Source organism: Megalobrama amblycephala, linkage group LG15 (assembly GCF_018812025.1).
Source record: "Megalobrama amblycephala isolate DHTTF-2021 linkage group LG15, ASM1881202v1, whole genome shotgun sequence".
Lineage (NCBI taxonomy): Eukaryota > Metazoa > Chordata > Actinopteri > Cypriniformes > Xenocyprididae > Megalobrama > Megalobrama amblycephala.
Genome location: NC_063058.1, coordinates 9,109,680 through 9,122,769, shown reverse-complemented (window position 1 = coordinate 9,122,769; position 13,090 = coordinate 9,109,680). Strand labels below are relative to the sequence as shown.

At 36.1% G+C, this 13,090-nt stretch overlaps 1 protein-coding gene across 8 annotated transcripts in view; it reads left to right on the top strand.

Moving 5' to 3' along the window:
- Positions 1-13,090, top strand: part of LOC125247827 — a 363,538-nt gene that overhangs the window by 42,385 nt on the left and 308,063 nt on the right. Inside the window, exon 3 of one of the 8 annotated variants that reach the window (XR_007180190.1) lies at positions 977-4,411. The exons of the other annotated variants lie outside the window; for them this stretch is intronic. The gene's annotated coding sequence lies outside the window, so the exon portion shown is untranslated. Of the gene's footprint in view, positions 1-976; positions 4,412-13,090 lie in introns of those variants that run through there. 8 annotated transcript variants of the gene reach the window in all.

The window sequence follows — 13,090 nt, the reverse complement described above, 5'->3', positions numbered from 1 at the left end:
GCAATATGAGCATAGGCTAATATGATACATTTTATAAGTTTTTTTTTTTTTTTTGTTAGGCTATATAAAAGAACAAAGGAGCAAATGAGCAAATTACAAAACAATAGTAAATTAAAAAAAAATCTTTTTTCAGATACAGTACGTTTATTTTCATGTATACATTTATTTAACATCTGTTGTTTGATTAACAATAATGACAGACAGGTATTTAATTGGGCTGCTGAATGCATGGACGTAATATACTGAGACACATACAGTTATTACCCACCTGTTTACATCCACTTAAGCCATTAACGACTGTGTTCATGCAAGATACTCTACACGATGGGCATTTTGACATCTGATCGCGAGAGACTGAGCTTCTGTTGTGGGTCATTCGGTGCGATTCCGCCTATCCTGCCTTCACTAACAGCAAGTTAATTGATAAATAATTGTAATTGAATTGTAATTTTGTGATACAACGATCTTCAACAATCATTTGGCTGTAAGCTGAAATTAAATTCAACCCGCCAAAGTGGCTAGTGGGAGTGGCTGTCTTACCCGCCACAGCTGAAATCTACCCACATTTGGTGGGTTGTTAATGTCAAGCCCTGTATATGTGTGTGTGTGTGTGTATGTATATATATATATATATATATATATATATATATATATATATATATATATATATATATATATATATATATATATATATATATATATATATATATATATATATATATATATATATATATATATATATATATATATATGGTCCATAATTCAGCCCTGGCAATATTACATGACAGAACATTCTGAAACTGTCATTCATGCGCTGCATGAATTTTCAGTAGGATGAAAAAGTGGTAAGACAGATGTCTGTACATTTTCATTATTTTCTCCCCCTGCTGAAATAAAGCTCTGCGAACGTGATTTCCAATATCCTGTGTGTTTTGGAGATGTGCGGAGTTGCGAGGGCCCGACTGATTTTTTTCAGGATGTGGCAGAGGATTTACGAGACCCTGCAGTTAGTCCTCGTGCTACGGCTATCTTCCACCATGTGCCTTTTCCCCCCTTCGCAGACGTTCGGCATAATGACAAAATGGAATCACCTCCTTATCGACCTGTGGACTGCTCATTTCTGCAGACTTTCCATTGCTGTCTGAGGGTTCTTTGCCAGGTTTCTAGGGTTGTGACTCAATAGCAGCTGTTAACGGTCTTGAACATGAACCAAGGGAGGAATCACTGTCCATTTATTTTGTAGCTACAATGCTCATGTGGGAAATATGAGTTTGAATCCAGCTCGCAACCTTTCCCAACCCCAAATTTTTCTTTTTTTTATGCTCTCTTCATTATAGTATAAAAGTAGCTTGCATTGAGTGTATGCTCACAGATAACGCTACAGAATTTGAAAAAAAAAAAAAAAAATTAGCAAAATTGTATATATACCCCACCCCTTTTCTGTCAACTTGAAATGAAAATTGACACTATATACTTTAGTCATTCACATTTCTGTTTTCATAATCATTCACATTACTTCAAATTAAAAAAAGCTGTCTTTGCAATTTTACATCAATGTTTAAAAACTTTATTTATAAATAAATTTTATAAATGTATTCAAGTACTTTATGGATAAGTCCCGCCACTTTTGTCCGCAGTGGCGGTTGCATGGAAATTTCAGAATGAAGTGAATGTTTAATGCATGTATGAATATAAAACACATAAACGGCAATACATTTGAAAGAAAAGCATAGTAGATTTTCTAGGGCTAATTAACAAATAATAATTTCAATTGACATTTATTTCATTTCAACATATATATCATTTCAAAGCAGCTTTACAGAAAATGCGTGCATCTACATTACAATTTAGAGTATTCTGTTATCAGAAGTTAACTGTCCGTATGTTCAGAAATGTACAGTTCTAAAATAATACAAATCACTCAGTTAGCTAACATCATGTATTCATTTTAGGCAGAAACAATGAGCTCATTGAAGCAATTATTACAAGTTGTAAACATAATGTTACCAATATGTAATTGGTGCATGTTTATTCATAGTTTGCGTCATCTGAAGTCCTTGCAAGAGTTGGAGTCATCTCCTCTCTTCACAGGTGTTGGTGCATCTGTCTTCGTAAAAGGCTTGATTCAAACTGGAGCTGTCCAAACTGGATAGGCATCCTGAGATAAAACAGAAAAGCAAATGGAAAGTAATAAATAACATTTCAAGCAAAGATAATTATGTGCATTTAATCTTCTGTAACTGCAGTGCAAGGTTATGAGATGTATTATGTAAATACTTGGCTAAAGAGATGTCTTTAATCTAGATTAAAACTGGGAGAATGTTTCTGAGCCCCGAACATCATCAGGAAGGCTATTCCATAGTTTTGGAATCCAATTATGTGATAATAATAAAACCGCCCATTTTATAAAAATAGTGTTTAAAGGTTAATGTTTTAGTGCATAAATGAATCTCACCACACGCTCAGAGTTTTGGTTAGAATAGGTCAAATCCAGTCGCATACGGTCTAGTCCAAAAAGTTCAAATATTTCAACGTACCCAAAACTCAAATTGAACCCAAAATTTTGCATATGCATATGATTGGAATTCCACACAGCTCCTCTACTACTCTCCATTGAAAATGAATGACTTCTGGTGTGACGTTTGTCTGCAATAGTGAAAATCTGCTTTACTCTTAAAAAAAAAAAAAAAAAAAAAAAGCCACTTTACAAAAGTTGTTGAAATATTGGACTCAATTTGATGTTTTCTGGTAAGAATGAGTTTGAAGCATCTGAAGTTCAATGAGATTTTTCATTGCGGAAATTGTGAAAAAAATTCTGTGCGCCTACTTACAAAATATACCTACTTGCTGTTTACAGATGTAGCATAATGCTTTTGAATATGGATTTCACATAATATGGCCTAATATATGCTGTCATAAAAGCACTTGACAATTGTTGAGTTAGGAAGTTAATCCGTTTTCATGTTCATACAGCTTTGTTGAGTTCCTGCTGAGGTGACTGATGGTTCACGTCAAAGGGCTCTGGACCATTGCCATCTTCACATCACTCAACGTTTCCACTCGCAGCCCTCATCTAAAGCTGCTATTTTAATGTGATCTGAGTTAGATAAGAAAACACTCCATGTTATTATATCTCACCGAGCACCCAGTTCATGTCTCCAGCCTTGACAGGTTGACACGGAGTGTGTGTATGTATTTGAAGGGTTTGAGGGAAGTTCATCCATCTTATTCTTGCCTTCCTCATACAGGCTCATCTTTGCTGTCATCGGGTTGTGTTTGTGTATGTGACCGGGCGTCTCGGGTGGAGCGGTCAGTGGAGGTGTGACCCCAGCCGTGTGTTAAACTGCTCACATATGCGACAGTAGCGGGGGTCAGGGACACATGGTGGATGCAGTTTGCCCTTGACTGGGGTGCGTTAAACCACTAGCAGCTGTTGTGCTGTTTTGCTTGGGGAAATGAGGGGTGGCAGCACGAGAGATTGAGAAACAAACTGTTAAACGAGGTGAGAAATTGATAGAATGAAAGAAAAAAGGAGACGGTGGATTTTTACCTTTTTATGTGAAATTTGTAGTGAGATTGAAATCTTTGAAAATTCAAGAATTCCTCACTTTTTTTTGTAGAATGACAGGGGATGTGGTAGTCATGGAGATACAGGGCTGGGTCAAAGCACACATGGAGAGATGTCACTATGCACTAAGCGCAACTTTCTAGTGTGCATGTGTCGAGTGCCTGTGTTTGTGCATGCTATCAAATGGAGTACACTTTGAAAGGCCGTGTGTTCAGCTTTGCACATACGCTAAGCTTTCTCTCAAAACTGAAGTACATTTTGGGCTTTATACTCTGAATTGGTGTGGGTGATCTGACCAAAATCTTCATATGAGTCATTTTGTTTCACGATAATATATTTCACAATATGGCTATTTTTGCTGGAAATAAGATTGTTACAATATAAAATTGAGGAAAAATGAGATTATTAATGCTACTGTAGTATGAAGCAGAGCAGGACTGAATGCTGTGGGAGCAGAAACGAGGCCGCTTGAGCGATTGATGATGGGAGACGAGTGTGACACACGTCTCGATAGCAGCGGAACTTTTCTTATGCCTCAGTTGCCGCTTCCACTTCTTTCGGTCATTCGTATGTGGGGTAAAGCAGTGCTGTTTTATTATATTAGATATTTGTGTGCTGAAAGTTATAGTGCTACTCTGTGTTCACTCGGCAGCTGCTATGAGACACTTGTTGCACACTGTAGTAAGCTAGGTCGATATTAGGCAAGGTAAAACAAGGTACTAGCTGTAAATCAAGAAAACGAGATTTAAACAATAAGACTTACTGTGTTGAGCCAGTGCTTCCCACACATAGACTTTACTTGGGCGGGCCGCCCTGGTATAATAACGGCTGCCCAAGTATATTTGGAGACACATTTTTGCTTTTGTTATTTTTATCCTCTTATACTTTTATATCTGCCCAATATAATGAAACCATCCGCGATCGATTAACTAATCGCTTCGTACCTTCTCGTTATGTGTGCGTCAGAACTGTTTACTCCCGCTAGCATTCCCACAGGCGCTGCATTTTGCAAAGTCACAAGAGGGCGCTGTTGCGCGTTCTACAAGCTCGTGCAACAGCGCTTCAGACTGCTTCAAAGTGATTCTCAATCAATGAAAAGCGCAGATTTATGCCAGGCGATTACTAATGAACTCAAGTTGATGAGTTATTACAATGTCTACTTCATAGCCTTTATATAAAATGTTTTATACGGTTGTTTTAAAATCTGAAGGATCAGCCTACAAAAGTACAGACATTTCAAAATAAGAGTCCCGGTGTATTGCGGGCTTGTTTACAATTAAAAGTCACACACTAAGTTTTTTCTTTCTCTTTTGGGCATTATTGGTATTTTAGTTGCATAATAAATTATATTTAATTTGAATTCCATTTAATTCATAGTAAATTATTGTAGTCTCCCCCACAGGAAGAAAAGACTAAGAACATTATTTGACATATATTATTCATTATATAAATTTTACTATTAAAATCTGTGTCCCATTCACTGAGAGAGACACTATATGACAGCAAGGAGAACATAGGAAAAGGATAACCATTTAAATGCTGTAATTTTGCATAATTTACAATGCATAATATTAGTATGTAATTAAATGTAATAGTATGCTATGTAATTAAAATGAATTTCAATTAATAAAAATACTGTTAAAAATCACACATTATTTGTTTGTCACATGTAGTAGACCATTTTTGTGCAATGGGTAATAGGAGGATTTTTCACCCGGCTACCACCGCAAGTATATTTCAAACCTGTGGGAAGCACTGGTTGAACTATATAACATGATTCGTTTTCTGTCGATGAATGTATCCATCCAAGCAGTTGCTCACCTGTCTAATAAAACGCATAAAAAATTAAAGCGTCTTTGGTGTTTCCATGGTTTCTACAAAATAAAACCGGAAACCAAGGGTAACACGGGTATGATGTCATTGATAAGCGATGCACGGATACGTCCCGAATCCTGGTTAAAAATGCTTATTTCTCTAGATTTAAACATTCTTGGAAGCATTTGGTATAATGTAAGTACACAAATCAACAAAATATATAACATTGTTTTTGAATTTTACATATTGTGCCTTTAAAGTGATAGTTCACACAAAAATGAAATTTATTCCATGACTTACTCACCCTCATGCCACCCTTGATTTCCAGGTAATTGTTCCAGAATCTTGGACAAAACATATGAAAAATTTCTTGCTAAATCAGTGTTGAAATTCTGCATATTCCATCTGGTCTTGTATATTGCCGTTCATTAGAGCAGCACAATTAATCGTCAAAAGATAGCAATCTCGATACAAACATCCACTTGATCTTATTCCTAAATGAAAACGATTTGGCTATATCAATTAAACCTTTAACAAGTACGATCACAGCAGAACATTCAAATCCACGTTGATGCTGCCGCTGACTCAGAGAGAGCTGTTGTCATGTTCACAAACAGTTTTTTTTTAACCACATGATTTCATTATTTCTGACTAACAATAATTCAAATTATCACAGCAGTACTGGAATAAAAGTTTACAGTTTGAATAAACACTGATGTCTACGGTAGTGATCAAAGAGTAAATCAACATTTTAAAGTAACACTTTAAATAAAAATTGTATTTGTTTTTCAAATAAAGATTGTAATTCCATTGTTACACCAGTAGGTGGCGACTAGTGACTGTTAAAAAATATATTTGTCATTGAATCATTCATTCAAGAGATTTGTTCAAAAATGCAGATTCATCCAGTAATGAAACAAGTGAAGTCTTGATGAGTGAGTCATTGAATTATTCACTCAAACTGGGAGAAAAACAAATCTAATTGCGTATTTTTAAATAGACATTTTGTCAGAACCTCAAGTAAATTGTGTTATTCTGTTCAGTTATCTATTCAGAATCATGGGAGAATTGTGATCTCAGTTTACACACACACAAAAAAAAGTGATTCTCAATATATCCAGAATCGTGCAGCTCTACACACTTAATGCATGTTCAGCGATTATCAGCGATTATTGTCATAACAGAGGTAATTCATATAAAGAAAGTCTTAGGCTTGTGCTACTGTAACTTTATGTAAAATATGGTCCCAAACGGAAATTATGTGAAAGTTTAAGTTTAACTCCCTGAGGTCCGAAAACGCGCTGGCGCGTTTTGCAGGATTTTTTTTCACATTGCAGCAAAACAGACTTAAAATACTCCGTCATTTCTTGTCATAGAGACATAAGTAATATATCAATTGAAACTATAGAATGTCTTTTTTTATTTGTGTACACTCAGAGTAAAAACACAATGTGGTGCTTTTTGTAAAATAAAGAAAACTAATATGATGCGTGATCTCTCCTCTCCCTCTGAACGAAGTCCAATCTGATAGTTCTCAGAAAATGAACTGTAACTTATGAATACTAATGACAAAAAAATGACACTTATGTCTAAAGAAACGTTGAAATGTCATGTTTTAAATCGTGCAAGTCAAATCGAAAACAAACATTCTGTGTTTATGTAATCTGTATGAAAAAAGAGCCATGTCAGAAGTCCGAGATTCAGCTCATTACCCGCTAATGCGGCCACGCCCACGGAGCCAGCGCTATTCAGAGGCAAATTCAGAGGCAATGCATGTATACATCATCTCAATCGTGTATTTATTGTCTTGAAAAGTGTTTATTTGGATGTTAAAGCCATGGTTAGCGATCTCTAGAAGACATGCCGTTAGTTCCTAGTTCCTTTTCTTCTTTATATGAATTTGTGGCCTAAAGGTGTACAGAGCGCCCTCCGGCTGCAAGTATGAATTGAAAAAACAGTATCCAGCACTCATAGTGATGACAATAAATATTACTTCTCAGTATAGAAAATTGACATAAACATATAAGAATCCATCAATATTTCTCCAAATGTGCATGCTTTTAAGCTAAAAGCCTAAATGAAATGCCATAGAGGTAACATAATTGTTCAGACACTTTGCATCACAGAAATACATTATATTTTAAAGAATATGATAGAATACCATTATTTTAAATTGTAATAATATTTCACAGTATTGCTGTTTATGATGAGCTGAGACATTATTACAGAGGTTTTTTTTCACAGCCTACCTGACTGAAAGGCCTCATTAATATGCAAGTAATTTCAGGTCATTATTATGTGATTCTTTTGTCTTCTCAGGTGTTAATGGCCCATTATTCATGCAGATTCACGCCTCCACGCATACTGTGTTTCTTGACAAAAAGTGTCTTACAAAAATTAAATCAATATATTGTTTTATATGAAGGAGTAGGCAGCATAATTTTTACATAATTCTGAAGCAAAAACTCTAGTCTACAACCTCCAATACCCAGAAGTCTTGTGAACACAGATTAATATACTTTTTTTGGCCTTATTTCAGTGACTTAAGTTTTTAGTTTTTTCAATAACCACGCATAAACATTATTCCTTCAAAAATACAAACATGTACATACATGTTCCTCACATATTATGGTAGCCTAGTTTGTGCTGAATACAGTGTAATGACACTTTTGTCATTTATATGTTTATGAACAACTGAAAAAAAGCACAAATGTCAGGGCATGTCAAAACTTCTCCAAGCCCCAAATCAGCCTCAGACTCCAGAGGGTTAATTACATTAAATAACAGAATAACCCTTAATATCTGACAGAGATTGTCCACCACAGGGAGCGCTGACAGTGTCTAGTGGGATTTGCATTTAAAGGATGCTAACACGTGCAGACGCATGGGCATTGAGTAACTCTCTCCTCTCATGAATGTGTCACTTTAGCACGGCGCCTCTGAGTTCCAGGATCCAGCTGGCTGAGAAAGCAGTCTCCCATAAATGTTCGTTTGCCTCATTAAAGTATGCCATGCTTTTTGATTCTCAGGGTTGTAAGTTGTGTTCCCTCCTCTGGTCCTGGACGACGCTCAGACTTCACGTCCCAGCATGCATGTGTGTATATTGTGCCTCTGCGTTTGCTCAAGGTTCACGCAGACAAAAGGATTGAGGTTGTTTTTTCGTTGCGACAGCGCAAGAGATGCATTGTGACGAATCCAAGGCTTCGCTCGAACTGAAACTCATGTGCTGGAACATATGCCATTTTCACTCAGCGTGGATTATTTCTGTGCTATAGTTGTCTTTAACAGGCAATTAAAGTTCTGAGGTACCTTGAAAACTACTGACTGACTGAACTTGCAAGAGACGCATGGTCTCATTAATACACTTCCAGAACCATAAAAGGCCCTTTTGTTCATAAAAATAGCTCTACATAATGTATTTTGTTGGATTTGTTGCATGAGGTCTTTACTCTTATTTTCGACATATGCGCCTTTTTCTTTTGCACCTCGCCTGTTGGTTTGCGTCACTGACCACATGAAATAATCCACTGTTTGTTGTGTATTCATTTGCTTAGAATGGAGTGTGGCATTGTGTTTTTATAGTGAACAGATGCTAAAGAGCATGTTTGGCTGATCTTACATTGTCCAGAAAGAGTCCTCTGCACGCTTGAGAGACTTTCAGATTATGCGCCCCAAAGGCAGCCCATTTAACCCTTAAAGACCTAGAGCACTTTTAGGGCTTCTGACTCGCCTGCACTTTTCTCTGGTTTTCTAACCCATTCTAGCAGTTTGCATGAAGTGCCATATATCTTTTTAAACAGGACAACTTGAAGTTTCAGTTTAGCTCATTTAAAGTGCCAATTTTACATTTATTTTGTCTGAGAATGGATAAAATTCCCAGAATTTTAAAAAAAAAAGGGCAGCAAAAATCTAGTGTTTTTCACTGTAAACTAAAAAAAAGTTGTTTTTTTTTCTTTTAAAAAGTTATATTTGGATGTTTTAACCTTTCAGATGAAATTTTGTCTAAATGTAACAATCTCTAAGCAAGTTATAGCCATTTGTTACAATATTACTCTAGATCAGTGGTTCCCAAACTGGGGTACGCGTACCCCTGGGGGTACGTGAGGTGACAAAAGGGGGTACTCGAACAAAATGCTAAGTAGTTCATTTAATTCTACCTTAAAATAATATTAAAATCGAGCATGTATTTCTAACTGCCAAAATGCCGTAAATCCAGTACATTTAATCAAATTACCTCATCATTTGCAGTCAAAAATGATGATATGATAGATTGCGTGCAGTCTGCTGCCTTAAATCGCGCTAAATTACTGTCGTTCTCGACATGCACCTTTGTAAAAGTGGGGATTTAGCACTTACTAGCATGACATATGGACACAGATAGTGGATTAATTTCGATTTATGACTCAAACTTTCTCCGATACAAAAACATACCTTGTGTGAGTTTTTGTATTTAATGATGATAACGAGCAAGAATGCACTTGTTCCCAAATATCCACGACTGCAAACGTGACATTATACAACAGATCAAAAAAACAAAACATACATTTTAAACACAGTACTGTCAGTATTTACTCTATTTTGCAATGAAATAATAGTTCTAATGAAAACCACAGGAGAGCTACAACACACGTCTGTTTCGCGAACAACTCTGCGGTTTTGAACGAATTGTGAGAGTCAATAATTCATTCACAGCTACTTCCTACGTTACTGAATGAATGACTCAATGACTCACTCATAAAAACAGTGACTTGAACACTAAAGCAAAAGTAACTTATTAGAGAAATATATTTTCAGTCTGAACATGAATCAAAACAAAGTGTTGCAAGTAATAAACAATTATGAAAATTGTCTTGTGCAGTTGAAAATAAAAATTCAGGTTTTTTTTCACAAAATACACACAAAATGTGAGAAAAATAAGTAGTTCTACTGAACTACTAATGTTAATGATCTTCACAAACTATAAAATAAGTATTTAGATAATATAACAACCAAACACAGCAGTCCTGTGGCTATACTCATCACGTTCGCGTTGCATTTGATTGCACCGGTTCACTCCGTAGAGACACGTTTGAAAACATAAATTGCAATAACTGTTGTGATGTGAAACTGTTTTATCCTCATTTTTGGTTCATTTTATGTCAAAGTCATGCTTTGTAACATGAGTGTTCTCATTCAAATCTTTATTTTTAGTGTTTGTTTTCATACACGCAGATACACGTGCACGCAAATACTTTCACTTTGCGCTTATTCATACTTCCAAAGGAACATGATAGTATCGTGGTTCAAATGACCAAAACCTATGTTTACTGGTTGAGGAGATGATGGTTTAAACCAATCGGGGCATAGGAGGTGGGACTAGGCATCAACAATAGTTCCTGTTTGGCTTAGAGGTACAAACCACATGCATTGTATGGAGTCAAATTAATGCCTTAAAGTTTTGCACAAAAATAAAGTTTTGCAAAACACAAAAAAGAATTGAGCAATAAAAAAATGTTTTGCAAACAAAAATAAAGAATTGCAAAGGAAAAATAAAGTATTGAGCAGAAAAAAATAAGTTCTGCAAGCAAAAATAATAAATTGCAAAATAAAATAACGTAGTGCAAAAATAAAAATATAATCAATTACAAAAATCAATGACAGCTGTAATCCTATTTTATCTTTGCCACATATTTTTCATGCTCAAACCTACTAAATCATTTGCAACGCTCATTTTATTCTGCGTTTCAGTCAAGCGTGCGCTCACGATACCGGCTTTCGTTTGCGCTGCACTGTTCTGTGCGGTTCCCTTTATGGCACTGGTTTGACGTGGGGGTGGAGTCAAGAAACGGGGGCACGCCCCCGCGAAACACGTCATCGACAGGAGACGCAGATCGCAACAGAACAGATCAAGCATAGAGACAGAGCGCATTTATTATAATCTGAAAACCATGCCCACCGGGGGAAAAACAATCCAACCGGGGGAAAAATCAATCCAACCGTCTCCATTGACTTTGTAATGCATGATGCTGCCTCCTTGTCTTTTCTGACTCATTACAAAAAACAGAACAATGCCTAAAAGCTGCTGTGTGACAAGGTGTACAGCTAACAAGCTAAAAACCCCAGAAATAAGTTTTTATAAGATGTCGACCCCAAAAAACGAATGTTTAAGGACACAAAAGTGGATACAGGCAGTGAGACAGAGCGCAACAGGTCATATTACTATAAGAAATGCATTGAAGGGGTCGTAATTGGCGACAACATATGCTAAACAAACCAACAAAAACAAACCATTCATTATTTTTAACCATGTCAAAGAATTATTTCACCTGTCGCTGATTACGTTCCCCTCCAATGCATTTCGCGGGGGCGTGCCCCCGTTTCTTGACTCCACCCCCACGTCAAACCAGTGCCATAAAGAGAACCGCACAGAACAGTGCAGCGCAAACGAAAGCCGGTATCGTGAGCGCACGCTTGACTGAAACGCAGAATAAAATGAGCGTTGCAAATGATTTAGTAGGTTTGAGCATGAAAAATATGTGGCAAAGATAAAATAGGATTACAGCTGTCATTGATTTTTGTAATTGATTATATTTTTATTTTTGCACTACTTTATTTTATTTAGCAATTTATTATTTTTGTTTGCAAAACTTATTTTTTTCTGCTCAATACTTTATTTTTCCTTTGCAATTCTTTATTTTTGTTTGCAAAACATTTTTTTATTGCTCAATTCTTTTTTGTGTTTTGCAAAACTTTATTTTTGTGCAAAACTTTAAGGCATTAATTTGACTCCATAGCATTGCCTTGACGAATCAATGCTGCAGATTTTGATGACATAACCAGTCTTACCACGGAGCCTCTGAATATCAGAATGAGATAAATGCGATATCACTGGAAAGCCGAGAACTCTTTACGGTACATTTTAAAGCATACAGATTGGATTAGAGATTCAAAAGTTATTAAACATTTTAGAACGATAATTCTTTTTGGCCGCCGGCGGCCATCTCGGTTTTGAGGGTTAATGAACCTCTTGAAGTTCATTCTGCTGTTTACAGTTTGATTGGTCCACTGGTACCCAATGGACAGATAACTCTCACATGGAGGTTTGGGAAATGTAATGTTGACTTCTTGTGAGTATGATTTTTGTTGTTTTAAGAAGTCTTCACGTGCACAGCTGCAGGAGTATTTTGTTGGAAATATGTCAAAGGAATGGGAGGAATAACAACTCTCAATATGACGACTGTAGGAAAGGAGTAGTAGTGTAGTGTAGTGTGTAGGGAGCATGGTGCATGGAAGTACCTTTTGACGCGATCGACCAGAGTTCGAGCCCGCCTTTAGCCGAACTCGCTCTTTTCCCTTTTCCTATCACATATCAGATCGGAAAGGCATTTATTTTCAATAAAAATGAAGAAAATATTTGAAAAGTTTAAATAAATTGCCTAACGAGTGTTTAATAATAAAGTATTTATCGGGTACTGTTAGGTAGGTGTAGGGAGGGCTTTATTGGTAGCATCCATTTAATCATTTTAATAATAGCCATTTACACTCTGTTGTTATTGTTATTACTGTTAATACACAACAATACTGAGGTGCAAATAGTATCTGTCTTTATTTAGAAGTATAAATAGCATCTTACAACCATTTGCACTTATTGCAAACAACTGCTACTTAGTGTAAATAGAACATAATGCTATTTTCACTTAGTGCAAATAGCCGCTGCCAATAATTAAA